The sequence below is a fragment of the Sapajus apella genome, unplaced genomic scaffold (assembly GCF_009761245.1).
Source record: "Sapajus apella isolate SASKATOON/1434 unplaced genomic scaffold, GSC_monkey_1.0 scaffold23, whole genome shotgun sequence".
NCBI classification, from domain to species: Eukaryota; Metazoa; Chordata; class Mammalia; order Primates; family Cebidae; genus Sapajus; species Sapajus apella.
This window is the reverse complement of record NW_022436963.1, coordinates 35,286,273-35,314,161: the sequence shown is the minus strand read 5'-3', so window position 1 is coordinate 35,314,161 and position 27,889 is coordinate 35,286,273. Positions and strand designations below refer to the sequence as shown.

The 27,889-nt window shown below is 39.9% G+C and overlaps 1 protein-coding gene and 1 pseudogene across 21 annotated transcripts in view; one reads left to right on the top strand and one right to left on the bottom strand.

Moving 5' to 3' along the window:
- Window positions 1-16,338, bottom strand: part of SETD5 (SET domain containing 5) — an 82,015-nt gene extending 65,677 nt beyond the window's left edge. For 16 of the 20 annotated variants that reach the window (XM_032290588.1, XM_032290570.1, XM_032290572.1 and 13 more), the window contains exon 1: window positions 15,984-16,333. The gene's annotated coding sequence lies outside the window, so the exon portion shown is untranslated. Of the gene's footprint in view, window positions 1-15,983 lie in introns of all 20 variants that reach the window. The other 4 variants (XM_032290587.1, XM_032290586.1, XM_032290578.1 and 1 more) reach the window with 2 other exon arrangements.
- LOC116559605 lies at window positions 15,884-21,873 on the top strand (annotated as a pseudogene). Its single transcript, XR_004272522.1, has 3 exons — window positions 15,884-16,232; window positions 16,280-16,529; window positions 16,849-21,873. The product of XR_004272522.1 is annotated as an elastin-like (transcript).
- Window positions 21,874-27,889: the final 6,016 nt, after the last annotated feature.

The window sequence follows — 27,889 nt, the reverse complement described above, 5'->3', positions numbered from 1 at the left end:
TTTTGGTGGTGGAGGAAGAAGGAAGATAACTTTAGTATGCCATTTTTTGTTCTTTCCTAGAATTTCCATATCTAAAATACAATCTTCTAACCTGAATTCCTTATAGCACTCTACAACCTCATTCTAATCCCAAAGTATTAAAAAAAAAAAAAAAAAAAAAAAAAAAGCCTGAACGAATAAACAATCTGGTGTTATATAACTTACATTGAGGGCATGTAAAGGCAAATGTATCTCAAAATTCTAGAGTTAAAGAAACAAACAAACCACCTGTGACTGGTCAGCATACACAATACCCGAAAGCCACATCAAATAATACAATTTCAGCATCCAGTGTTTGACAAGGACATTGGATCCTGAACAGGAGGCTTGTTTCCTTAAAGCTTTATTAAATTAATAATTTTAAATGTGATTATATTTATATAGTAAGCACGGGTACACTTGGAAGTCAGAGGCCTCAAATTTTAGCTAGATACCAATTAGTCCTTCGTTAACAGTTGCTGTTTTTCATAAAACCAATGAAGTCATGAAAATCAAGTGTTACTAAGTAAAGTTCAGCGTTTAGAGAACTGATCAAATGCTTGTAACAATAATAACCACTTCCAAAATAAAGGCAGCATTTACTGGATGCTTATTTTGCACGAGTCACTGTTTCTCTAACCACTTTTCATGCATTAGCTTATATAATGTTCACAAGTTTAAGAGAAAAGTATTATTCCTATTAGGCCAAAGAATTAAACTGACCTTGGCCAAAGCCAAAGCAAAAAAATCACAGCTAGAATCCTTCCATTCTTAATCACTATTTCTTCACCATTTGGTATAACTTGATTTAGTTTTTTTTTTTTTTCTTTCTGAGACAGTCTAGCCTGATCACCCAGGCTGGAGTGCAATGGCATGATCTTGGCTCACTGCAACCTCCACCTCCCAGGTTGGAGCAATTGTCCTGCCTCAGCCTGCTGAGTAGCTGGGATTACAGGCATGCGCCACCATACCCAGCTAATTTTTTGTATCTTTGGTAGAGACAGGGTTTCACCATGCTGGCCAGGCTGGTCTCGAACTTCTGACCTCGTGATCCGCCTGCTTTGGACTCCCAAAATGCTGGGATTACAGGTATGAGCCACTGTGCCTGGCAAGTATTTTAAAAATCTATAGAGATATTAGAAAGTGACATATTGATGAAATAAGATAACTTTAAGATATTGTAATTAGGAAGGAAAAAACAGATTTAACAGGTATAAGACTTTTAAAGTTTTAATATTTTATTTAAAACACATAAAATCAAATAACTTGGATTTTAAATGACAAAGTTAAAAAACAGATAACATCTTTCTAAATAACATATATTTCAAGTCTAAGGACAAACCATTCAAGAAATGTTAATTGATGAGCTCTCTACTTCAAGTAGCACCAGTGTCCCAAGTGTACCTGAAATCCCCAGAGACAAATATGGCCTGGCATTTCAAGAGAGAGAATTTTGGCTGAGTACAGTGGCTCACACCTGTAATCCCAGCACTTTCGGAGGCTGAGGCGGGTGGATCACCTGAGGTCAGGAGTTCTACACCAGCCTGACCAGCAAGGTGAAACCCTGTCTCTACTAAAAATACAAAAGTTAGCCTGGCAGGAGCCTGTAGTCCCAGCTACTCAGGAGTCTGAGACTGGAGAATTGTTTGAACCTGGAAGGCAGAGGTTGCAGTGAGCCAAGATCACATCACTGCATTCCAGCCTGGGCGATGAAGCGAGACTCAATTAAAAAAAAAAAAAAAAGAGAGAGAGGGGATTTTTACTAGAGAAAGTCTCTTATCTCAAACTGCTTATAGTAAGCCAATCCTGGTTCCAAAAAAAGAACAGAAATGTCCACATTTCTCTTCTATAGTGTAAAAATATTAGTTACTGAAAAATCTAGAAGGAAGTAGTTTTAGTAAACGAACTAACTTAAATGCTTATACTAAAAGGGGAAGTATCATGACAAAATATCACTCTGAAAATTCATGATGACTCTGTTGAGTCTAACATATAGGGACAGGGAGACAACCAGCTGGAAGACACTAGGATAGAAGCTCAATTTTTCTGACTATACCCAGCTTCATAAATTTCGCTTACTAACCATTCAAGTATTTTACATAATTATAAAACAAAACCTAATCCTTGAAAATGTAACAAATTAAAATTAACCTCACTGTATATAAAACTGGTGGCATGACCATAGAGAAGAACTATTCTAGGTGGGATTTCAAAATACTGTAATCTGACTGTATACAGTCATGTGCCACGTAACAACTTTTCAGTCAAGGTTGGACCACATATGATAATGATCCCATAAGACTGTAATGGTGCTGCCCTACACAGGGGTACCATTTTTTAATCCTTTATACCGTATTTTTACTTTTTCTTTTCCATGTTTAGATACACAAATGCTTGCCATTGTGTTAGAACTGCATATAGTATTCAGAGGTCACATACTGTACAAATTTGTAGCCTAAGAACAATGGGCTATACCATATATCTTAGGTGTACCATCTAGGTTTATGTTAGTATATTCTAGATGTTCACACAATGACGAAATCACCTAACAACACATTTCTCAGAAAATATCCTCATCATTAAGTGAGGCATGAATGTCTCCATCTCTAAACGGATATTCCCTAAGGCAAAAAGACGTAAGAAAACAAAACAAAAAAACACTTTCCGGTAATCGTATTGTTCTGTCACTTAAAAACTGTTGTGTATATATTATGGCACAAAGCAAAGAGAAATTACATTGGTGTTAGTGAAAACTGAGATTCTGGGCATGGGGAAAGGGAGAAAGATTAGGTTTACATAAATATCACGTAGTACTGAGTTTCAAATAGAACTTTTCAAATACCAACAACTGATATTTTAAAAAAGAAATAAAACATTTTTAAACTTTGTCCATTGAAAAATCTAGAAACAAGACTCAATCCAAGAGCAATGAACACTCCTACCATCCACACTGTGGTTTCTAAGTACCATTTCTCATGAAAAAAATTAAGAGGCTTTTGCAGAAATGGCTGATTCCAGGTTTGGGGCAAAAAATGTGCAAAATTATCCCAGAACATCTAGTAACACTAGGAAGCAAGAAAACAAGTGAGGAAAATATTAAGAATGAATCAAAAGAATTTAGTAGCCGACAAAGGTAGGACAACCGGAATGTCAAAAATAGTAACTGCCAAACTGTAACACATCAAACATGTTTAAAGCCATGAGTACACAATAGTAATACTTCAAAAAGTGGGCAAAGGATATAACAGACACTTCTCAAAAGATGACATTTATGCAGCCAACAAACATATGAAAAAAAGCTCATCATCACTGGTCATTAGAGAAATGCAAATCAAAACCACACTGAGATACCATCTCACACCAGTTAGAATGGCGATCATTAAAAAATCAGGAGACAGATGCTGGAGAGGATGTAAAGAAACAGGAATGCTTTCACACTGTTGGTAGGAATGTAAATTAGGTCAACCATTGTGGAAGACAGTGTGGCGATTTCTCAAGGATCTAGAACTAGTAATACCATTTGACCCAGCAATCCCATTACTCGGTATATGCCCAAAGGATTATAAAACATTCAATTATAAAGACACATGCACACGTATGTTTATTGTGGCACTGTTTACAATAGTAAAGACTTGGAACCAATCCAAATGCCCATCAATGATAGACTGGATAAACAAAATGTGGCACATATACACCATGGAATACTATGCAGCCATAAAAAAGGATACATCCATGTCCTTTGCAGGGACATGGATCAAGCTGGAAACCATCATTCTCAGCAAACTGACACAAGAACAGAAAACCAAACACCACATGTTCCCACTCATAACTGGGTGTTGAACAATGAGAACACATGGATGCAGGGAGGGAAACATCACATGTTGGGGCCTGTTGGAGGGTGGAGGGGCTAGGGGATGGATAGCCTAGGGTGTCCTTATCAGGGGGTGGGGGGATTGAGGAGGGCTAACATTAGGAGAAATACCTAATATAGATGACTGGGGGATGGATGCAGCAAACCACCATGGCACGTGTATACCTATGTAACAAACCGACATGTTCTGCACATGAACCCCAGAACTTAATTATTAAAAAAAGAAAAAAAAATACTTCATGCACATCTTTACATATTGCTAAGTTATTAACTCATTACTCTGAAAACTGGTAATAAGGGGGTAAAAAATCCAAGTGCTTATCTTACCTTCAGTATATAAACTATCTTACTATGGCCAAAAATGAGGGTGCATATTCCAGACAATAAATGAAGTGATAAAATATCTGGTACGAAGTAAATAATGAAGATAGGCCAGTGATTCTCAAAAAGTGTAGTGTGAGAATGCCTGAAGTCCTACATTCTGTCAGAAGAGGGTTATATGAGGTCGTCCATTATCCAACTAATTAATCTGTGCAAGGCCAGATTTTCTTCAGTCTACCAAAACAACTTATCACAACAAATTAAATGCAGAAGTAGTTACGAGAAAGCAGCTGTCTTCTATTAAGTCAGATATTAAAGAGATTTGCAAAAATGTAAAATGCCACTTAAAAAATTAGAAATATAGTTATTTTCATAAAAAATCATATTACTTGTATTAGCAGGCTTTATTATTTTAAATAATTTAAAATTTTCCTCAGTTTTAGTTTCTAATATGGTAAATCTCAACATAATCCACACAAACGAAAGCTCTTCGGGTCCTCAGTTTTTAAGACCACCAAGTTTGTTCTAGGCAATAACAATAGCTGCTTAACATTACATAGACAAGCAGACATTATGTAACTTTTAATGGAAATACATAGTCCTATTATAAAATATGCTTGCAATCTATCTAATCATATCTAATCACTAATTTACATGAAATATAGGTGGGGAAAGGTTATTTAATAGTGGTATGTGCTAAATGATGATCAAACCTTCAAAATCCAGAGTAGGAACTCTACAAAACAATAGATTTCTTCAACAAGAATCCTACACAGAAAAGAGAGAACCTATAAAAACTCAAACTTAACAGGCCGGGCGCGGTGGCTCAAGCCTGTAATCCCAGCACTTTGGGAGGCCGAGGCGGGTGGATCACGAGGTCAAGAGATCGAGACCATCCTGGTCAACATGGTGAAACCTCGTCTCTACTAAAAATACAAAAAATTAGCTGGGCATGGTGGTGTGTGCCTGTAATCCCAGCTACTCAGGAGGCTGAGGCAGGAGAATTGCCTGAACCCAGGAGGCGGAGGTTGCGGTGAGCCGAGATCGCGCCATTGCACTCCAGCCTGGGTAACAAGAGCGAGACCCCCTCAAAAAAAAAAAAAAAAAAACTCAAACTTAACAATCAGTTGCAAGGTATGGGCTTTATCCTATCAAATGGAACTTTTAAACTAATAGTTTAATTAAACAAAGGGAGTCTATTTTTCTATTTTGTAGTATTTGGAATTTTTTATAAGAAATTTAAAAATTAAGCAAATCTATACCTACACCTTCCCTTACTACCAACTAATGGGAAAAGAAAAAAGGCATTCTAAAAAAGGCAGTCATTTGGAAATGGGGTTCAGAGAAGTCAACAGATAAACTGCAGCACGAGACTCCAGAATCAGAAAAGCTCTATAAAGAAAAACGAGGTTGCTAGGTAGTGACTAAAAGTCTCACAATCCTCTACAATTATGGTAAGCATATAATTTATGGTCCATTTTCGAGAGTGAAAGGGGTACTATCACTAATTATGCTAGGACAGTAGGTATAAACCAGGACTATATCAAACAAAGTAAAACATATGGTCACTATCTGTAAAAGATTAATTATTATTTTTTGAGACAGAGTTTCGCTCTTGTTGCCCAGGCAGGAGTGCAATGGTGCAATTTCGGCTCACCGCAACCTTCTCTGGGTTCAAGCTACTCTCCTGCCTCAGCCTCCCAAGTAGCTGGGATTATAGGCATGCACCACCATGCCCAGCTAATTTTGTATTTTTAGTAGAGATGGGGTTTCTCCATGTTGGTCAGGCTGGTCTCAACCTCCTGACCTCAGGTGATCTGCCTGCCACAGCCTCCCAAGTGCTGGGACGGCAGGCATGAGCCACCTCACCCAGGTAAAAGATTAATTTTAAAATTAATTTTCACAACAGATATTTGACACAATCCTTTGGGGGTAACTATCTGCCACAGAAACATACTCCTAGTATTAAAGAATTTTTAAAAAAATTAGGTATGCTATAAAAAAATTTTTCATTTCCTTTGGCTAGCATGGTTATTTCATGAAGTAGGATATATTTATTTCTCTTCTTGTTGCTCAGTATACTATTGCAAACTTCCAGCCATTCCTTTTCATACCAATTATTCATCAGAAACTGTAAGAGAAAGGTTACACCTTCCTAGAGCCTTGCTTCTCTAAAAATAACATGTCTTCCCTGGGACTCCACACGTGGCCTAGGGTTTAAGAGTGGTGTGGCTATAGTAAGTTCTCTATTTTTTATTTCTTTGAGACATAGTCTCGTTCTCTCTCTCAGGCTGGAGTGCAGCGGCATGATCTTGGCTCACTGTAACCTCTGCCTCCCAAGGTCAACCGATTCTTGCGCCTCAGCCTCCCAAGTAGCTGGGGTTACAAGCTCACACCACCATGCCCAGCTAATTTTTGTATTTTTAGTAGAGACAGGGTTTCACCATGTTGAACAGGCTGGTCTCAAACTCCTGATCTCAGGTGATCTGCCTGCCTTGGCTTCACAAAGTGCTGGGATTACAAGTGTGAGTCACCATGCCTGGCTACAGTAACTTCTGAGCTCTGTATATGATGTTAGTACAATTTTCAAATTTTTTGATTATCAGTAAATATCTGGCTTCAGTATACTTACATAATATGCCACTATATTTTTAAAGGTTTTTATATATTGGGTAAACTTTTGCAATAAAAGTAGCCCAAATATTAAAATGTGTAACAATTTGGTATGTAGACCCTGTAATTTTTAGCTTTATCCTAAAATTTGCATTGACATGTAAACCCATGATTATTTTGTTCTATTACTAAGTTAGGACATTAAAGTTCTATTTGCCACAAACAATACATTTGTCTAGGAAAAAATATTTTAAAAAGGACTTCAAAATTTTAGACCTGCCCTTATCTTTTCCTCAGATCTGTTCTTTTTTAAGGCAATCCACCGAATAGATTTCAGGCTGTGGGCATAAAGACATACTTCTATGGCTGTAGCAGTTTGTACCATAGAAATTGAGAAAATAAAAATTTATGCTTTCATACAACCACCAAATGCCACATTCAGCATGTAATCAATTATAGTGTTTCAAAGGCCCTTCTCTTTGTTCTGTTTTAGGAAGTTAAACTCTTGTCTTTAGAACTAGAAGTTTTTTTTAAAATGTACCCTTTGATTCTTCCCCAAATGTTGTCATAATAAACACATTTATTTTTCAAATAACTCTATCTGGCTGGGGCTCTTCTCTATCAATCTGGTTTCTCTTAAAAAACAAGTCAACTCTCAACAACCTACGTTAATAAGAAAAAATGTAAAATAAACGCAGAAGTCGCCTAATCGCCAATAGGTCCTTCCAGGGCCTATTTTTCTTCCTTCTAAGTAAAACCTTCCTTGGATACCAAGAACACTCAAATAGTTGATTATTAACTGCAGATCATCTTCCTTCACAGAAACTGTGAAAGATCAAATTGTATATGTTGCGGCACGTACAAAGGTTGGTGGTAGGAAACAATTTTTGAAATGTAACCAAAAGAACATAACAGGATAGGACTTAAAAATACCATAGAGATGGTGGGGGGAACCAAACCCCCCTCATACAAAATGACAGAAAACAGGCACAAATAGAAAAGCAAGAAGATCCACCTGGGCATGTATTGAAATTAACATGTCAACATTATTAAATATGCTAACATGATACTAACACATTCAAACCAGATCATAATATCCAAGAATGATGAAACAACTGTCTTACTATATTCAGCAACACATATATCTTAGTAGATTACTGAGTTTTATTTGAGTCTTCACAGTTCAGGAGTGGGGAGGGGAAAATCTCATGATCAAAAGACAATAAAAAGGATAAAAAATAAAATTTCTCCCTTTGTGGGGGTGGTATGGAATAAAAATGGCTTGAAGAACATAAATTATGCAACTTGAAAAAAGAACTCTTGAAACATGAAAAATTTTATTTGATTAGCTAATTAATTTCACCCCCAATAAGGTAATAGGGTAAACATACATAAAAGACTAATTTTTTAACCTTACTTTAGTCATAAATCTGATTTAACAAATTAGTACTTTCCAATACAAATTGCAGATATTATCTACAGAAGAGATTTCACCTTTCTTCAAGCTAATAATACAGTGGTACCTGATGGTAATAATGACTTCGTGAAAGCCAATGAAAATTAAGTATTCTTAAAATTTTTGTTTTTGTAAGGCTGAGAATCTGAAATGGTTTACAAAGAAAGAAAGTAGAAGATACAGAAGTTATAAAATCTCTATCATTAGAGACTTTTAAGAATGGGCCAAATTAGCTTTGTATTTAAGTACATATAAACAAGCCCACAACCTAAGCATAATAAAAATCACATTAGCCCATCCAATTTCCCCCTTTGTCCTAGTTTCTTTTTGCTGGGAAGAGGCGTTGTGAGATAATAATAGCAGGAAATAAGGTGGAGCAGCTGCACAGGCAAGATGAGGTACATTGCTTGTGTTTCACCTCCATTCTAGCCTTAAGCCTCAGCCTAGTGAAAATGAGATTAGCTGTTTGGGGAGCCCTAACAGTTATCAAAATCTCTGGAATCAAAATGTGGTCCCTTACTCTCTCACTTTTGCCAGGAACTTTTTAGGGCCTCTAGCAAGATCCAGGTAATAGGACCAAGGGAAGCTACACTGAGAGATTTCTATTATCTGGAAGGGGGGAGGGTGCAAAGGATGTTTAATACTAGCAATGTGGGTCATAGCACATGCAGAGAAAACTGTCTGGTATAGAGACTGAGGCTTGACTAGATGGCTTCTATTTTAGTCCCACAAATTTATGGAAATAATCCATGTGGATAAATTATAAAGAAATGACTACTCTAAATTTCTGAAGTGATATAAAATATAGCTCACTAGATTTTGTGTTAATGCTGTTGCTATTTTACTGATGAGAAACTTCTAACTGCAATAATAATTATTCAAAATTTATTTTTTAGTTCAAAATATTACATCATTACTGCCAAGACAATTACACATAAAAAAATGTTAAGTGGAAATACATCCAGTTTTCTTTTACAGAGGGAAATAACACAAAACTTGGTCAGGCTTGCTTAATATTACAACATGTACTAAAGGCAGTTTTTTGCTTATTAATTAGGTTAAAATATCTCTGCTTTGCTAATCCATAAATAGAAATTAGCATTCCAGTTCCCTTTACTATTGCATGGAGTATAGACAGAAGGGAAAACTTTAAGGCTAGTTTAGTAACATTGCAATATAGGTGGTACCTCAACCCAAGCAACAAATGTGCTCTTGGAAAACTGTTCAAACCAATTATTTCTAAAAATTAAAGTCTCTTAGAATACATTAAACATTTTTTAAAAACCTTGTCATATATTCCTTCATAAAAGAGAAATCCTATCACAGTTCAAATAATTGCCAGCTAACTTGCCTGTAAATGAAATTATTTTTTAAAAAAGAACTGGCACAAAATATTTATTTTTAAATTAAAGTGTTGTTCAGAACACTGATCCTTTAACATTTTAATGAAAACTTCAACAGGGACCTAAATTTCAAAACATTTATGATTTTGTTTCAAAGAAGCAGATAACAGAAAGATCTTTTCCAACTCTATGATTCATATTAAATCTAATAAACTGGATGCAACCATGCCACTTGCATGGGAGCTAAGCACAAATGTATCAAAGGAGGCTGCCTAAACTAAAAGGTGGGGGAGGGAGTAATCTCCAGGGAATATCAGGTTCTCCAGGAACTATGGATGAGGCTGAAATAAAAAGTAGCCTGTCTTCAGTTAGCATTTTACATGATGGCAATCCAACACATGAATGCTGTAAGGTGCTCTCCATCTTTTTTTTTTTTTTTTTAGATGGAGTTTCACTCATGTTACCCAGGCTGGAGTGCAATGGCAGGATCTGGGCTCACCGCAACCTCCGCCTCCTGGGTTCAGGTAATTCTTCTGCCTCAGCCTCCTGAGTAGCTGGGATTACAGGCACGCACCACCATGCCCAGCTAATTTTTTGTATTTTTAGTAGAGACGGGGTTTCACCATGTTGGCCAGGATGGTCTCGATCTCTTGACCTCGTGATCCACCCGCCTCGGCCTCCCAAAGTGCTGGGATTACAGGCTTGAGCCACCGCGACCAGCCGGTGCTCTCCATCTTAATGAAATAAAATTGTTGACAACAATATGTAACTATTGCATAAAGGGTAATAAATTCTTCTCCATGTTCTGGTTCAATCCCAACCCAAATAAATACATTGTATTACAATGTGTTTTTATTCAGACAAATGTTATTTTCCATTTCTTACTGAGAATTCAGGTCTAGAACGGGTTTACTGAAAGGTGACTTGTACTTGGGAGGATGCAGAGGGTGGGATTTACTTTATTTTTACCTATACAGAGCTTTAGTTATTTTTTTTCCCCCTTGGCGAGAATGGGTCCCTACAAGATATTCTGAAATGTATCATATTTGGGGTTAACAGTACGGGAGGTGACTTGTACTTGGGAGGGCGCAGAGGATGGGATTTATTTTATTTTAATCTATACAGAGCTTTAGGTTTTTTTTTTTCCCCCTTAGCGAGAATGGGTCCCTACAAGATATTCTGAAATGTATCAAATTTGGGGTTAACAGTATGTGGTTGGCAAAAATTCAATGCTTGAGTGGGAACTAAAAATGATTTCTTTAATTGTATGCCAAACTGAAAAATCTCCCAAGGAAAAGAACCTCCTCCTCCTGCCTTTCCTACCTCCTGCCCCTCCCCCACCAACATTGCCTCCCTGCTGTGCAAAGAGCCCTTTGTCCTGCCCCGCACTTATCTAGCTGTTTGGCCATATTGACAGGCCTACTGGAGGCATAATAAGGGAGTCAGTCTGACATAAGCAGCTGGCAATTTGAAACAAAAATCTTCCTTTTCTACTCAGACCAAATCCTGCTGCAGAGGTCTCTGGCTCCTCCCATGCTTCCATCTATTTCTCAAACAGAGCAGCAATAAATTCGGCATTTTTCCCTCCGTTAGGTATTACAAATCAAAAACTTGATTCCCTAGACAGAAACCTATTCTGCATACATTCCTATAGCTACCGATTTTTGTAATTCATAACATAGGCCAGAGTGTGTACACATAACTAACGTGGCTAAGGCAATGCTTCATATTACTTCAAATTGCCATGAAAGCTCTGGGAATCCTTATACCACAAGGAATCCAGAAGAGAAAGCAGCAGCCCAACCAAAGCAACAGATCTAAGCATCAGGCAAAACTGACATGTTGTAAAAATTTAGTGTTTTAAAAATACTAAGACATTATTCCAATAAGCAGAAAATTCTCATCTTCATATCAAACATACTTAATGTGACCTTACATTAAGTAAGGTATTCCCTCAGGTATTCAGCAAACAAAATCAATATCATGGAATAACCAACTGAGGCACGATGGGATTACAAATTCCTTGCTCAGTGAGGGCACATAAAAAGCAGACTGAGCTTACCTTCATTGTTTCTTTATTATATCCCATAGTTCCCTTCACTAAATGTTAAAGACTTTGAAGACATTTTGTTCCAGGGTAAGGGAATTCTCCAACGTAATGCTTTCTAACAGAATCTCCCCTTAAAGTTATTGGGTATCTTTTACCCAATTCATAATTAAAGATATAATAGGACAGTTTCATAAGACTGACTTAACAAAATGTACATAGATAAGTGAAGGAAACTATAGTCTCTCCACCTTTCACAAAGTTCTCAGAATTCCAACCACAAGAGAAATCAATCAGTTTACTACATATTTTGGAATTTTTGGCAGTAAGGAATAGTATCAACTCCTCTGCCCATCATAGGTGCATTATACTTGTTTTCTAAAGCGTGCCTTTGAAAGGACATTTTTAATTACAAATGACTACCAGTCATATTATCAAATACACATTATACATTTTGCAGTTTTATATTGGCCAAGAAGTTTCAGTTTTCAACACTTGAAATACAATTTTTATAAATAAAATTTACTTCTAGACCTTCTAATTTCAAATTAAAGTGATGAATCACAAGAGTTTATACAAAAAATATTTAAAAATTTTTATTTTAACATGATCCAGTTCCTCTCTGTTAAAATGTACCCAATAGTCATTGACTGCTGCCAACTATGGCCTAATGTTTCACAAGTCATTTCAATATGAAGAGGATAAAGCAAAAGTGATTATCTACAAATCTGTACTTTGCACTTTATTATGTCCCATTCAAAGGTAAAAATGAAAGTCATTCCCCCCAGAAAAGCCAGAATAATTTCAGAAAGTTCTTGAACACAAAAAAGTATCAAAAAATATAAAAAAGTTTTCAAGAGTATTACTTAAGTAAATCCTTTTATGAAAAAAGGGCCTGTATGATCCTTCAGAAAATGATTTTCTCAAGACCACAAAAGGTTCCAAACAACGGAAATTCGAGTGAAAAAGCAACTATTTTATATGGTAACGTAAGCCACATAGTAAAAAACTACAAACATTTCTATCTTAAACCCTAAATATATCAAACAGCCAGTACACATGAAGTCGTATTTATCTGATACTGCATCTTATCTATGTGATAGTAAAAAGAACTGGAACAACCGAAAATGGTATCCATTAAAGGTTCTGTTTCATTGGTCTGTTTTTATTACTGGGAAAACAATGTGAGCCACATTTGTGAATGACAAAACTCATTTCCATTCTTTCTGGTTCTCTGCCACAAATGCCAGAGTCATACTACAAATTATAGATGTTTGTGGGATTTAAGTACATTTACACGAAAATGAACAAATCAAAATTCTGAGAGGAAAAAAGTATAAGATAAGATACAAGTGTCTTGGGGGAGAAAAACAGCACACAGGCATGTATAATATTGCATATAATTGGTGGTGGTTCTCCTTCAAGTATTTCCATGCTTAGATTGTTTTGCTTAATCAGAGATCATCCTAATGTTCAGGAGTTGTGGGGGAGGGGAGATCACCTAAGGGGCTCAGAGGCCATCTTCTCAGTATCCTGAAGTAGACTTATTCGATTTCTGCATATTTCTTTTGGTCTGTCCTACTTTTCAGATGGATCACAGCCAAAAACACATCTTTGTGATGTCAGAAGGCTATATCCAACATGCCTATAATGAATCCATCTTACAAGTTAAACTCCAAATAAAATATTTAATCTGCAGTTTATTACTAATACACAAGAAGAAATATTTACTTAGAAACCACTACAAAATGGCAGCTGTTTTGAGTTTAAGAGTCCAAGTTTCGTAAAATGTTTAGCAAAACATCTATAAGATAAATATAGCCTAATCGACAGGAAGGATGCACATAACAAAAAAATCAAAATTGATTCAATGATTAAAGAGATGGAGGAAAACATGATAAGTCAGTTGCAGGAAAAAAATTCCTGTTACTTTCTTCCCATTGTGGTTATCAGAAGGGTCCTTAAAATTATTACTTTGGTTTTCAAACTGATTCAAAAATTAAAACTCTAATGGAACTTTCAGTCCTATCCAAGCAAAAATCTCTAGATAAAAAACAAAAGTCTGCCAAAACCAAACAAACAAAAAAAGAAAGTCTTTAACTATGCTCCAGTTTCCAGATGCCAATAGCCATAAATGGGCAGGTTATGAATTGCTAATTCCCATCTCCCCACCAAATAAAAAGCAAACCAGCTCATCAGTGAAAATTCCCAGGAAAGCAAGGTTTCTTAGTCCTGAAGCAGCCATCGCCTAAGTGCTGCTCCCTGCAGCCAGCAGCATTAATGGACGCTGCACTGCTGTCCTTCCCTGGAGACAGCAGCCAGCACTACTCAAGCTTCTCACGTAGCAACCAGAGCTCCAGAGCCAGCAGCTGCTGCTGCCTTGTATACTCACCCCTGTGATCCAACCCAAAGGAACAACCTTCTCTTTACCCCACCCCCACTCCTTACACACACTTTTTTTCTTTTTGGACCAGTGCTCCAAGCCAGAAGGGCTGGAATTATGCTTTTAGAAAGAAACAATCCTAAGGTCACCCTTTTAAGCCAAGGCCTTTTATCAGAAAAACCAACATTTGCCGAATTCTAAATATCCATTTTAATTAAGCCAGCAGTTTAGGAGTGAAGATTAAGCTTCGGTCTTTTGAAAGCCAATTTTCCAAGCACTCTACAGTCGAATTTAAATTTGCAGCTAGAAACACAGCCTTGTGTCATGTCCTACCAAAGGGCATAATTCATTTTTCTACACATGACAGTATGAGTGAACCTTAAAGACTCCAATCCCATAACAGGCCCGAATTTTTGGCTACAGAAGAGAACTAATGATCCTGAGAAAACTGGAAGAAATCCAATAGAAAAAAAATGCCCTGTGTCCTCCAAGGAGCCCAGAAACCTCTGATTATGTGAGTATTCTCTGCTTTAGTCCTACCTCAGATTCCACACATCTAAAATTACCACTTAGAACTTTCTCTGTGACCTAAAAACGCTAAATAAAATTAACAACCAAAAAATAATTTCAAATAGGGAGTACACACTCTCCTGAAAAGCTAAGCACACTCCACTCAGCTGGATCCCCAATCACAAGTATAGCTATGTAACATCTGCCCAACAAAGAAATGTAAATATGACCTTGGTCACAAATATGTCATCTAAAAACAACTTGTTTAGTCAAGTGATGAAAGGAATTAGCAGAGAGCTTGGGAATTCGTTCAAGTACCTATGTGCACGAAGAAAATTGGAGAAATGGCTTAAATATAGACAAAGCCCAGTGGAACCCAAAGTTCTGGGCAAGAAATGAGTTACTGGTGAATACATTGCAGAAGTAACATGAGAAAGCAGAAAATGCAGGTCATACACGCACCCCTTACCCAGACCAGCAAAGCTGGCTGCAGCATCCGTATCCAACAGAAAGACCACTGACGCCCAAGAAGTGAGACAAGCAAGGGCTCTACAGAATCAATTAGCATAGAAGGGGCTTTCCCAACAGTTAAACTTTCCCTCTCACGCGATTCACCTACTTGAACCAGGGCTCTTTCCCACCCTCCTCTTCACATCCCCGACTAACACGCAGAGGAAAAAGAAAATTCATAAAGGGTAAAATTTTCTGCCTTTGAAGATATTCTCACAAGATCGCTCTCCACGCCCAAGGCAAGTAAAACGACACAATCTGGCTCAACTCCAGGCTCGAACCCTACACATTCAATGAGGCTATCTCAGACACGCTGGGGCACACGCCACGGGAAGCCAGAGAACGCGAGGTGGGGGTGGCGAAGGTAATGCCTTTGGGAAGCGGCCATCTGAGGTGGGAAGCCAGAACACGAGAGGGAAGGCGTCCAGGAAGATTACGGTGGGGAGGATCGCGGCCCCCAGAGCTATCAGAGTTGTCTGTCACAAGGCCGCGAGAACGGGGGTGGGGAGTCGGGGGATCCGGTAGAGGAAAAAAAAGTATGCCTGTGTATTTCGAGCGGAGGGCAGCAAGAGGCCTCTCCTAAAGGGAAAGGTAAACGTGGAGTAGGCAGTTCCCAAGAAAGGGGGTGAAGAGGCGTGGGGGGAGGGGAAGCGTCCTGACCCAGGAAAGACATGAAAAAGGGAATGGGGTCGCCTAGATTAGAAGGGGCCTCTCTCCCCAGGAAAAAGGGGTGCAACGGTGTGTGCGCGGCAACGAAGGGGATGAGAAGGGGCAGCATCCTCCTGCTAAGAGCTTGGGGAGGGCCAGGCCCATGACCCAAGGAGAGCAAGCGCGGGGAGACGGAGGTGGTGACCCTTCCCTCCCCTGGGGCCCGATCGTGAGGGTCGGTCTCTTTTCTTTCGGACCCTTACCTTGTCCCAGGCGCTGCCGGGGCCTGGGCCCGGGCCCGGGCTGCGGCGCACGGCACTCCCGGGAGGCGGCAGGACTCGAGTTAGGCCCAACGCGGCGCCACGGCGTTTCCTGGCCGGGAATGGCCCGTACCCGTGAGGTGGGGGTGGGGGGCAGAAAGGCGGAGCGAACCAAAGGCGGGGAGGGGGGAGGGCCAGGGAAAGAGGAGGGCCGGCACTACTGTGTTGGCGGACTGGCGGGACTGGGGCTGCGTGAGTCTCTGAGCGCAGGCGGGCGGCGGCCGCCCCTCCCCCGGCAGCGGCGGCGGCGGCGGCGGCGGCAGCTCACTCAGCCCGCTGCCCGAGCGGAAACGCCACTGACCGCACGGGGATTCCCAGCGCCGGCGCCAGGGGCACCCGGGACACGCCCCCTCCCGCCGCGCCATTGGCCTCTCCGCCCACCGCCTCTCACCCATTGGTCCGCTCGCCGCCAATCAGGGGAAGCCGTCGGGGCCGCCTAGAGAAGAGGCTGTGCTCTGGGGCTCCGGCTCCTCAGAGAGCCTCGGCTAGGTAGGGGAGCGGAACTCTGGTGGGAGGGGAGGTGCGGTGGACTGGGGGGATGGGTGGCTGGTGTGACCGACTGGTGGCTTGCGGGGGTTGCCTTTCCCCCGGGAACATAATGTTTGGGAACATAAACGCTGGGAGAGAGTGGTGGTTGGATGCGGGTGGGAGGGAGGCCCGCCCTGCGGCAACCGGAGGGGGAGGGAGAAGGGAGCGGAACATGCTCAAAACCGGACGGAGCCATTGCTCTCGCGGAGGGAGGAGCGCTTCCGGCTTGCCTCTTGTCGCTGATTGGCCGCTTCTCCTCCCGCCGTGTGTGAAAACACAAATGGCGTATTCTGGTTGGAGTAAAGCGCCTGTCAGTTAACAGCGTCGGGAGTGCGCAGCCGCCTAGCGACCCTCGTGTTGCCCCCTGGGTGGGGCGGGTAGGTAGGTGGGGTGGGGAGACGCTGGGTGTGCGGGCGCGGCCGGCTTCCCGCGGCGGGAGGGGAGGGTCAGTGAAAGTGGCTCCGGCGTGGGCGTCCTCTCTCACCCTCCCCTTCCTTCGGGGGAGTCGGTTTACCCGCCGCCTGCTTCTCCTTCGACACCTGATTGGATGCCGAAGCTGGGGGACCGGGCTCATGCTACTGGCTCGAGTCCCACATGAGCGAAACCACTGCGCGGGGCGCGGGGGTGGCGGGGAGGCGGGCATTGGTACGGTCCTCCACGAGGCCCAGCGCCGCAGTGTCTGGCCCCGCGCCCCTGCGCAACGTGGCAGGAAGCGCGCGCTGGAGGCGGGGGCGGGCTGCCGGCCGAGACTTATGGATGGCGGCGGCGGCGGCCGCGGTTCCGCCCCTGGTCCCCGCTGCCTGAAGGGCGAGACAAGCCCGACTTGCTACGGGCACTCGTGGGGGTGGGGGAGGAGCGGGGGGGTCGGTCCGGCCAGTTTGTAGGTGGGAGGTGCATGTTCTCCAAATACCGGCGCGAGCTGCAATCCTGAGGGAGCTGCGGTGGAGGAGGCGGAGAGAAGGCCGCACCCTTCTGGGCAGGGGGTGGGGAGTGCCGCAATACCTTTATGGGAGTTCTCTGCTGCCTCCGGTCTTCTAAGGACCGCCCTGGGCCTGGAAGAATCCCTCCCTCCGCTCTCTCAGCCCCCCTTGATCTCGTCATCGCCTCCATGTCGAGTCGCTTCTCGATTATGGGCGGGATTCTTTTGCCTAGGCTTGAAGGGGCTAGCTTGGTACCTGGGCGTTGCCCTGCAACGGAGTGAGCAGGTGTTAAGATTTGAGGGGCGAGTCGGATTATCTTCCCACGGACTTGAGTTGGTGTGGAGGTGGTTGTAATAAGGGTGGGGTAGGGAAATGGAGCCTAGGCATTCACCTGGGGCTGATTTTATGCAACGAGACTGCAGGTTATCACTAAGATCGTTTTTTGGAGCATTTTTCTAGAAATAGAGATAAATTAAGGCATAATCACCTGAGTTTTACGCCATTTGCGACCCTTGCTGCACCACCAAAGTATAGCATCTGATTAAATCGTAACGGAAAAATTTTAGCCTTTGCTTCAGAAACCAGTGCTTCCCTCTCTCCACCTCTCTCCCCAGGCTCTCCCCTCTGCATTCCTACCAGGCATCTTAGGAACTCTCACTCATAACGTTGATCCCATTTTCCATTTGTTGTACTTGCTTATCCAGTATTCAGACATATCGCTGGCTTTCTCTCTCTCTTGATCTTGGGTAGCCTGGTGATTCATGAAACCAGACAGATTGGTTCCACCACAAATTAAAGCTTGAGCTGGGGCTTGACTCTTACCCATCAGCGCTTTTATTCCTCCCTTGTTCACGTTCTTGAATGTTTACCTTGGTTTTAATTTTATCCTTTTTCCTTTGTTGGGATTCTATCCCGACCCTCTTCGCAGTCCAGGTGGTCTTGACTACTGCTTTACAGAGAATTGGACCTGAGGTTAGGTAGCATCTCCCTTTCTCTTCCTCTAAATACCTCTGGAGCCATCCCTTCATTTCTGGTCTCATCAGTTAGTAACTAACCTCAGATGCCAGTATGATAGCTTCCAGATTGCTGGCTCTGTTTAGTGTTATCTTCTGATCCATCTTATATCTTGTCAGGAAGATTGTCGTGAAGGAAGATAGAGCATGAAAATGACAGATGAATCTCCATTAGTGGTTTGTATTGTAATGGAGTAAACTCCTTTACTTGCTTGTATATTTCAACATTCCTTGTAAAAGAAAAACCTGAAGTTTACAGCAAATTGTCCAAGCCGCGGGCCGCATGGGACCCAGGACGGCTTTGAATGCGGCCCAACAGAAATTCGTAAACACTTAAAATGTTAGGAGATTTTTTTGAGGGTGTTTTGTTTTTTTTTTTTGAGGGGGGCTCATCAGCCATCCTTTATGTGTGGCCCAGGGAAGCCAAAAGATTGGACACCCCTGGTTTATAGGATGAATTCTGCCCTTGTGATTGTGATGCACAAGGTCCTTGGATAGACTTAATTTAACCTTTTTCATTTTTCACCGTTTTCCACGTATTACACAAACATTATCTCTCTCTTGAAGTCACATGGAATACACTGCAGTTACCCAAATCATAGAGGCATTGACAGTGGAGTGGTTCTTTCTGGAATGCTACCCTTGCTGCTTCTAATCCTGCAGATTCAGGTGTCATCCCCTCTCTCATTTGGTCATGCCTTTCATGGTCTGTTGTCCTATGAGCCAAACTCCCCTATTAAAAAAGCAGTTTTCTCCTGACTTCTGAGCAGTTTGTACTGCATGACTCATAGTACTTCTCAGGTTGTTGTCATTGTTGATTTAAATTAACTATTCTGAGCTTTATGAGGGGACAGTTTCTTGTATCTTGTACTCCTGAGCTCCTGGTATACTCTAATGTCTAGCCAACCCTAAGTAAATGGAGTGAGCGACGTGTAAATGTCTTTATGGTTTGACATTTTATTCATCTTGAGCATTGTAAAAGTGGCTGGTAGGAATAAAGAACTGAATTTTTATTTTTTATCTAATTTAAATTGCAACTATGGACAGTGTTGCTGTAGCCACAGACTTGTTCTGTGGATTACAGGATACATGGACATTGATTGCTTTCTCTTTGTACTGAGCAGTAAGGAAATAAAACCTGAAGCTCTTTGGCCCTTTAAATTTTATTTAACTGCTTGTTTTATTTTACTTTTTATGTATTTAGCTGAAAGCTAAATCCAACCATTTTTAAAGATGTGCCTGCCTTGGACAACAATGTGTTGAGAAACCAAGTGTTAATGAGTTTGGATTTCAAAAAAAAAAAAGCATAATGAATTTTAGGGAGGTGAGATTCTATTAAACTGTTACAGGAGTTACATAATTAAATATAACAACTTTAATTAGAAATAGTTCTCTCTGATATAAATGAACCCAGCTCTAAATTTCAGTCCTATACCTTTGGAGGAGCCCTATGCATCATGTCTTCAGTTGTAGAAAACAGTAACTAAGTTTTATCCTGAGGAATTATAAATACCAAGATTTTAACACCAAATGCTTTTTATGTGCTAATACAGTATCTTACACATTTTAATTATTTATTTATTTATTTTTGAGATGGAGTCTTACCCTGTCACCCAGTCTGGCGTGCAATGGCATGATCATGACTCACGCAGCCTTGACTTCTTGGGCTCAAGTGATCCTCCTGCCTCAGTCTCCTGAGTAGCTGGGACTACAGGCACATGCTTCCATGCCCAGTTTTTGTGTGTTTTTTTGTAGAGATGGAGTTTTCCTGTGCTGCACAGGTTGGAACTCCAGGGCTTAAGTTATCTTCCTGCCTAAGTCTCCCAAAGTCCTGGGATTACAGGTGTGAGTCACTGCTCTGGGCCATTGAATATCCTTTTAAAAATACATTTTAATTTAAAGTTTTTCTTTAGAAAATAAGACCCTTGGGTCAGTGGTCTTCAAACCTCCTGTGTGCAGAGACAGTTGCCTTACTTAATGCAGATTCCCAGACCACCGAAGATGCTGAATTCTTCTGGGGAAGGTGGAACCCCACAGGGCAGGCAGTATAATTCGGTATCTTTTCAAGTTCATTTGCTTACTCAGATAGAACCCCAGGGCTATAGTATCCTATTTACGTGCCAAAAATGATTAAAATTTCAGAGAAATTCTTCTCAATTGTACAGTATGTGTCCCTCAATTTTTTTTTCTCAAATGAACTGTTTTTTCCTCCCCCTAAAAAATAACAGAATGGGGAAACATTTTGAAAGGCAAAGAGGAATAGTAATACTTTTGGAAACTTGCAGGTCAGTTTTTTTTTGTTTGTTTTAACAAGGAATGTTGAAATATATTTTCGAACAAGAGAAGTTCACCTTATTTTTTGTTTCTCCTACTTAATTGCAGTCCTTAAGGAAAGCGATTTTTCACTCCTCAGTACCTAAGCACAGAGCTGGGAGCTCAAAAAATGTTAGTTTTGTTGGTTTATATGTGAAATTGATTCTCAAGTAATAGTTAAGCTCAGAAAACATAACAACAAGGCTCCTTTTTGGGAGAGACTTCAGGGTCACATTTAACCTATGTCAAGTCTCCTAATATTCTATTCATAGAGGAAACTGATGCCCCCTGGTCTCTGAATACATCTATCCCATCATTCACTTCTTTGGGTTTCCTGTACTAACCATTGCAATTAGCCTCTTCCTGTGCTTTACTTCCTTGAGCTTTTTGTTTAAATTAATCAGCTACCTAGCTCCTTTTCAAGTAGTTACATACTACTTCCTACACTTATAAGACAAATTTATTAGGTATATTACACACTTGTACTTGCATGAGAAAGCTGTTGAAGGTTTTTGGAGGGCTAGTGTGTATGTGTTAGATTTGCAAAAGTTAAACTAGTTAGGTTACTTCCATCTATTTTTTGTGAATGGGGGTTTGGTGTAATTATATAATTCTGTTTTGCAACACTAGTTTGACTGTTAAGTTAGTTGTAGAGCACCTTGTTAGGTCCCAAATCCAGAAGTCTGGTGGCATTGGACTTTGCAGGTTGCTAACTTAGTGGCATACTAATTTATATTAGAGGGCATACTTCTCAAGAAGACTTTTTTCCTTGTCCATGACTCTCTGTTCTTGAGATTAGATAATATATTGGATTACTAGAGAATTGTTAGTGAGCAGTGAATCAACTAGTTTTGTTTTATCTAGACCAGGGTTAAACCTAATGAATTCTTTCTGTTCTGTTATGGAGTGTACTTTCTTAGTGACAAGAAAGACTTCCTGCCTCTGATTTTTATCTCAGTCATGGTTACATTCAATAATCCTGCTTTCCAGCGTGTTTCCTAGAGCTCAGTCATCAGTCACCTTTCGTTTTCTGGTTTGGTTTTTTTTTTTTTTTTTCTTTTTCAAACTTATGTAACATTGGCTTTTCCTACTAACATAGTATCAAATCATGTTTACAGAATTGGTTATTTCATCACCTAACTTATCTCACCTCTAGTTTATGGATTCTGGTAAACTCAGTCAACAGTCTTTACAGCCTTTTCTCTTTTTACTGACCTTGATTTAAAATTGAATTTCAGACGGAAGTATTACCTACTATAACAAATAATGGTAACATACTCTAGTGAATACTATAGGCAAAAGCTAATGGAAACATGGGTAGAAGAAATAAACTAATAATAGTTATTGAATGCCTTTTGTGCACAAGACGGCTGTAACTGCAGGTGTGGTGGAAGTAGCAAGAGAACTAGAAGTAGAGGGTTGAAGAAGTGACTGAGTTGCTGCAATCTCATGATCAAGTTTGAATGGATGAGGAGTTGCTTTTTAGGGATGAGCAAAGAAAGTGGTTTCCTGATATGGAATCTACTGGTGAAGTTGCTGTGAACATTTTTAAAATGACAACAAACGATTTCGGATATAACAGAAACCTAGTTGATAAAGCAATGCCAGGGTGTGAGAGAGTTGACAATTTTTAAGTAAGTTCTACTGGCTGGGTGTGGTGGTTCACACCTGTAATCCTAGCACTTTGGGAGACTGAGGCAGGTGAATGGATCACTTGAGGTCAGGAGTTCAAGACCAGCCTGACCAACGTGGTGAAACCCCGTCTTTACCAAAATTAGCCAGGTGTGATAGTGCACTCCTGTAGTCCTACCTACTTGGGAGGCTGAAGCAGGAGAATCTCTTGAACCCGAGGCATAGGTTGCAGTGAGCCAAGATGGTGCCACTGCACTCCAGCCTGAGGGACAGAGACCTTGTCTCAAACAGAAAAAAAAAAAGTTTTTCTGTGGGTAAAATGCTATCATGCTATCAAACAGATGAAGTCTTGTGAAAGGAAGTCAGTGTAGCAAACTTCATTGTCTTAAGAAATTGCCACAACCATCCCAATCTTCAACAAGCACCACCCTAATGAGTCAGTAGCCATCATTAACATTGATGCAGGACCCTCCAGCAGCAAAAAGATTGTTAGCATTTTTTAGCAGTGGAGTATTTATTAATTACACATAATACTATTGTTTACTTTTAAAACTATGGTATAGTATAACCATAACTTACACGATGCATTGGGAAACCAACAAATTCATGAGACTTGCTTTATTTTGTGCTCTGGGATTGAGCCTGCAGTGTTTCTGAGGTACCTGTATATTTAGTATGTTCCTCGTATATAAAACCCCATTTTACAGAGTAGGAAACTAAAGCTCAGAGTTTGAGCAATTTTCCCATAGATAACACCAGTAAATTGAGGGCTAGGGATTCAAACTCAGGTGTGAGTGGTGATTTGTATTCTTAACTAGCTTGTATACCTTTATCTGATGGAAACGTTCTTTTAGGGAGTTTAATCTGGCTGTAGGATATCGGGTGGGTTGTAGGGATGGAGAGATTTAAAAGCAGAGAGACCACTTAGGTGGTTGGTACTCTTACAGTAGTGTAGACATGAGATAATGAAATTTGGCTTAACAGTAACAATAGAAGGAAGTTAAAGGATTTAGGAACCAAATGTCAGTTATTGAGTAGAGAGAATGGTCTCAAAACATAACTTCACAAGGAAGCCATCCTTGATACTCTCACTCCTACTATACTGTATCTTCCATTTGAATGTTGTCAAAAGCTCTTCTCACAATTGTAAATAATAATTGTAATTTTGTTTTTTTCCCTACTTTAGGTTGCTCCTTGACAGCAGGACAATGCTTATGGCTTTATCCGTTGCCTAAGCTCAGAGAGGTCTTCGAGGTCAAAACTATTTTCATGATAGCAAGATGCTTCCCTTTTTCACTCATTCTCTCAGTGTGATGACATCCTCATTGATGTTAATGAATGGTGCTATACTTGAATTTTCTAAGGTGTGCTTAGGTAGGTTTAGGTATGCATACTTTTTAGAAATTAGTTTTTTCCCCTTTTCTCATTTTTAGAAATAACTCACTAGATTATGCCTTCAGTAATCCTTGCAACCTCAATATTGTGCAATTGTTATTTTAAAATACTATAGTCTTCGTGCCTAAGCATGAACATAAGAAGTACATTTTGTTGTGTTGTTTGCAGTAGTTTAAATATTTTCCCAAAATTAAAAATTTTACTTTAGAATTTAATAACTTTATTCTAAAATAAATCTATTTTTCTCATTTAAGAATGGATCATTGGCTTAAAAAGACTGCTTCTTATCTACTTCTCGGCTATACCATCTGTATACTAAATACTAGAAAAACAAGATCGATTTGGAAAGACTAACAAAAAACTAATAGAAATATGAAACCTATCTTTCTGCTTTGGAGATATTTACCTTACCATATCTGCAGTAGAATAATTTTGTTCTTTTGTCTTTCTGGAGATTGAGGTTTTGCTATGTTGTCCAGGCTGTAGTGCAGTGGCTATTCACAGGTGCCATCATAGTGAACTACATCCTGAAACTCTTGGGCTCAAGCGATCCTCCTGTCTCAGCCTCCTGAGTAGCTGGAACTGTAGGCATGCACCACCAAGCCTGGGCTTTTAAAAAATTTTTAAAAAACAATTTTTTAGACAGGGTCTTGCCATCTGGTTCAGGCTAGTCTTCAAGTCCTAGCCGTGAGTGGTCCTCTTGCTTTGGGCCTCCCAAAATGTTGGGTTAACAGGTGTGAGCCACCGTACCCAGGCAAAAATTTTTTTAGAGATAGGAATGGAATGATTTTTAAATAGTGTTGGTGCCACCTGTGTTGTGGCATCATTTTGAAACCAATCCTTCAGATGGCTTTTTTTTGGTAAGGTACTATTTTTTTTCTTCTTCTTCAAATAGTTTACCTTTTTTTTTTTTTAATTGCATTTTAGGTGGTACTGAGTATTTTTTAATACAGGTATGCTGCTACTGAAAAGAAAAACCATGTTTGAAGCTAGAAATGTTCGAACAAGTTACCTAAGTAACTTAAAGGATAAGTTACTTTGTAATACTATAGAAACATACACAATAGCTGAAAAACTTTAAGTCTCACATGGCTGTCTCTGCTAGATAAAGTGTAAGTAAAAGATCACAGTAGTGCTACTGTTGAGTGATACAGCAATTTGTCATTAAAGATGTGTGTGCAGACATGGATTCTGAGTTAATATCTATAGAAGTATACATTTGTCCCTTGCCGGCTATTTGCCAAGAACACCAAAACCCTTACATAAAATGGCACTGTGTTTGCATACAACTTAACACATCTTCCCATATACTTTAAATCATTTCCAGATTTTTTATACTTTATACAGTGTAAATGCTGTGTAAATAGTTGCATTGCGTATTTATATTTGTATTGTTATATTTTTTTCTCAAATATTTTCAAGCACATTTGGTTCAATCTGCAGATGGAGAACCTGAGGCTATGGACTGACTGTGTCTATACTTTATAAATGGATGTGTGTGTGAACGTGGCTGGACTTGTTATTTGGCTTGTATTTGCCAGGCATCAGCATCAACTAAAGATACTCTTATGTGAAAGCTTGGCAAGAAACACATGTCCTGAAATAACGTGAGTGTGGAATAACTTTTTAAAATCTCATGGTGTATCCTAAACTATATGTTGACATTTGTAAGAATGGTGATAAGGCAACAGTAGGTAAAACTTCAGGCACCTTGGCAGAAACTGAGGCGGCACCAAAGTATAAGATACCCTTCACTGCCATGCAATTGTGGTGTGGACCCCCACAAAAGAAAAAAAGAAGTTGCACTCATGAAACATCCTTGTGAAAGCAGTGACATTTTGTTAAATTTAGACCTTTGAGTAGCTAACTTTTTGAAATGGTTATGGAAGCTGAATTATCTGCTATTTCCTTGGAGTCTAACAACTGGCAGCAATTGTTTTCAATAATAAAATCCGAACTCTGAGTCAAAAATCAGAATTTTGGGAAAACTTGTGCCAATTATCAGGAACTTGACAGCTTCCCAATACTTAATGAGATAGTGATATTGAATGTGATATGTATTTTTTTGAGGCAGAGTCTTGCTCTGTCACCCAGGCTGGAGTGCAGTGGCGTGATCTAGGCTCACTGCAACCTCTGCCTCATGGGTTCAGGCAGTTCTCCTACCTCAGCCTCTCGTGTAGCTGGGACTACAGGGACACACCGGCATGCTTGGCTAATTTTTGTATTTTTAATAGAGACAGGGTTTCACCATGTTGGCCAGGGTGGTCTTCAACTCCTGACCTCAGGTGATCTGTCTACCTCAGCCTCCCAAAGTGCCAGGATTACAGGTGTGAGCCACCGTGCCAGGCCCACCTAATTATTTTTTCAAAAATACAACACTAAAATATTAATGCATTTGTAACTAATATTTAAAGTTTCTAACATGGTAAAAAAGTGATCTGGGGCCCTGAGTTTTTTAGAATGTGAAGAATTCTCTGAGGCCACAAAGTTTAAGAAATGACTACTGTAGCACAACACACATATAAATAAGTACCTGTTGAATTACCCCATGGAGTTAAAGTGACTCTTGGTAGTAAACCTGAATGGCTGGGATAATGGGCATGCTAGGACAGGAAGCAGATTTCCTCAACTTCACCATTGTAAATCATTAACAAACATGTTCGCCTAGGACAAAAAGAATTAAGGGGAGATAGGGAAGCCCTTCATAAGCAAGGTGATACTTTTTGCTATCTTTTTTCTATGCCTATCTTATTAATGAATATGAAGGACTTACAGGCTTTAACGTACTTGAGGGTCCAAAGATATTTCCAAATCTTTCCTTTTTCAGTCTTCAACTTAACCTAAGTCCTATCTGACATTGGGCCTACAGTTACAGCAGGATTTCCTAAACTCCCATTTTTTAAAGAAATAAGGGTAAACAAATGTTCACCTTATAAGCACTCTGGTACAATCCAGTATTGGGAGGTAACTATCTTCCCCAATTAGATTTGTAAAATATTTCTCAATGTTTACATTTTTCCCCCTTGAATATATTTTTCATTCCATGTTCAGATTACAGATTCCTTTCCCCATCTCTTCACATTCCTTTAGTCCAGGAGACAGTTTGAAGGTTAAAACCAAGGTCACACAATGAATAGGCAGCAGTGTCTCATGTTAACCCCAGGCCTTCTGAATCCTGCCCGCAGCCCATTACCTATTCTAGTTGCCAGACTGCAAAACACTATACTAGGAAGAAGATGGCAAACTATTGCCCCCTACATACTTGTATCAGTCTTGTAAAACTTTTATTGTAGTATTTAAAAGGGTTAAAGTTATGATGAGTCAAGCAAAAAATTATTTCCTTAAAAACTAAGCTAATAAGTCAAAATATTTGTTCAACGTGCCCACTCTGGCAGATATGGTAGCAGGCATTTAGGAAAAAAAAAAAAAAAGGACAACGTGGTGAAAACAGACATGGTCCTTGAACTTTCTGATTCTGTGGGTTACTTACTTAATTTGAGGTTTAAATGGTTTCTTTCATTAGGTGAAAAGTTTTGTGTTTGGCCCGTAAATAAAGCAGCTGTAAATTCTGATGCTGCTGAAAAGGCCAGTCTAGGATATAAAACCTTCATAAACATCTTATTTCCAATTCATTATGAAGTGGGTAGATCGGAGAAACCGGATGAGGATTGCTGGCTGTGCTGCTAAGGTGAATTCTGCTTTCAAAGGAAGAAAGTATTGTGTCCTTTTATTCGCAATGGATATTATCAAAAAGTATTATGAGTAGAACTATTAAAAGACTTAATAGGTATGATGAGTTCCACATAAAACCTCAACTACTCTTTGTTCCAGGGAAGCACCATTTTCCACAAAACTCTCAAGAAGGGCTTGTTGCAAATGGAAAAGCAATTAAATGTGAATATAGTGATCCAGGAGAAAATAACAAACTCACATAACTCCCAAATTAAAAGTTTTTTCAAAGATAAGTTTTTTTTCTCTTGGCTGTTTAATAAACTAGCCAACAAACACTTTGAGAGGCTTGTGTTTGGTTTTGAAAAGCAACAAACAC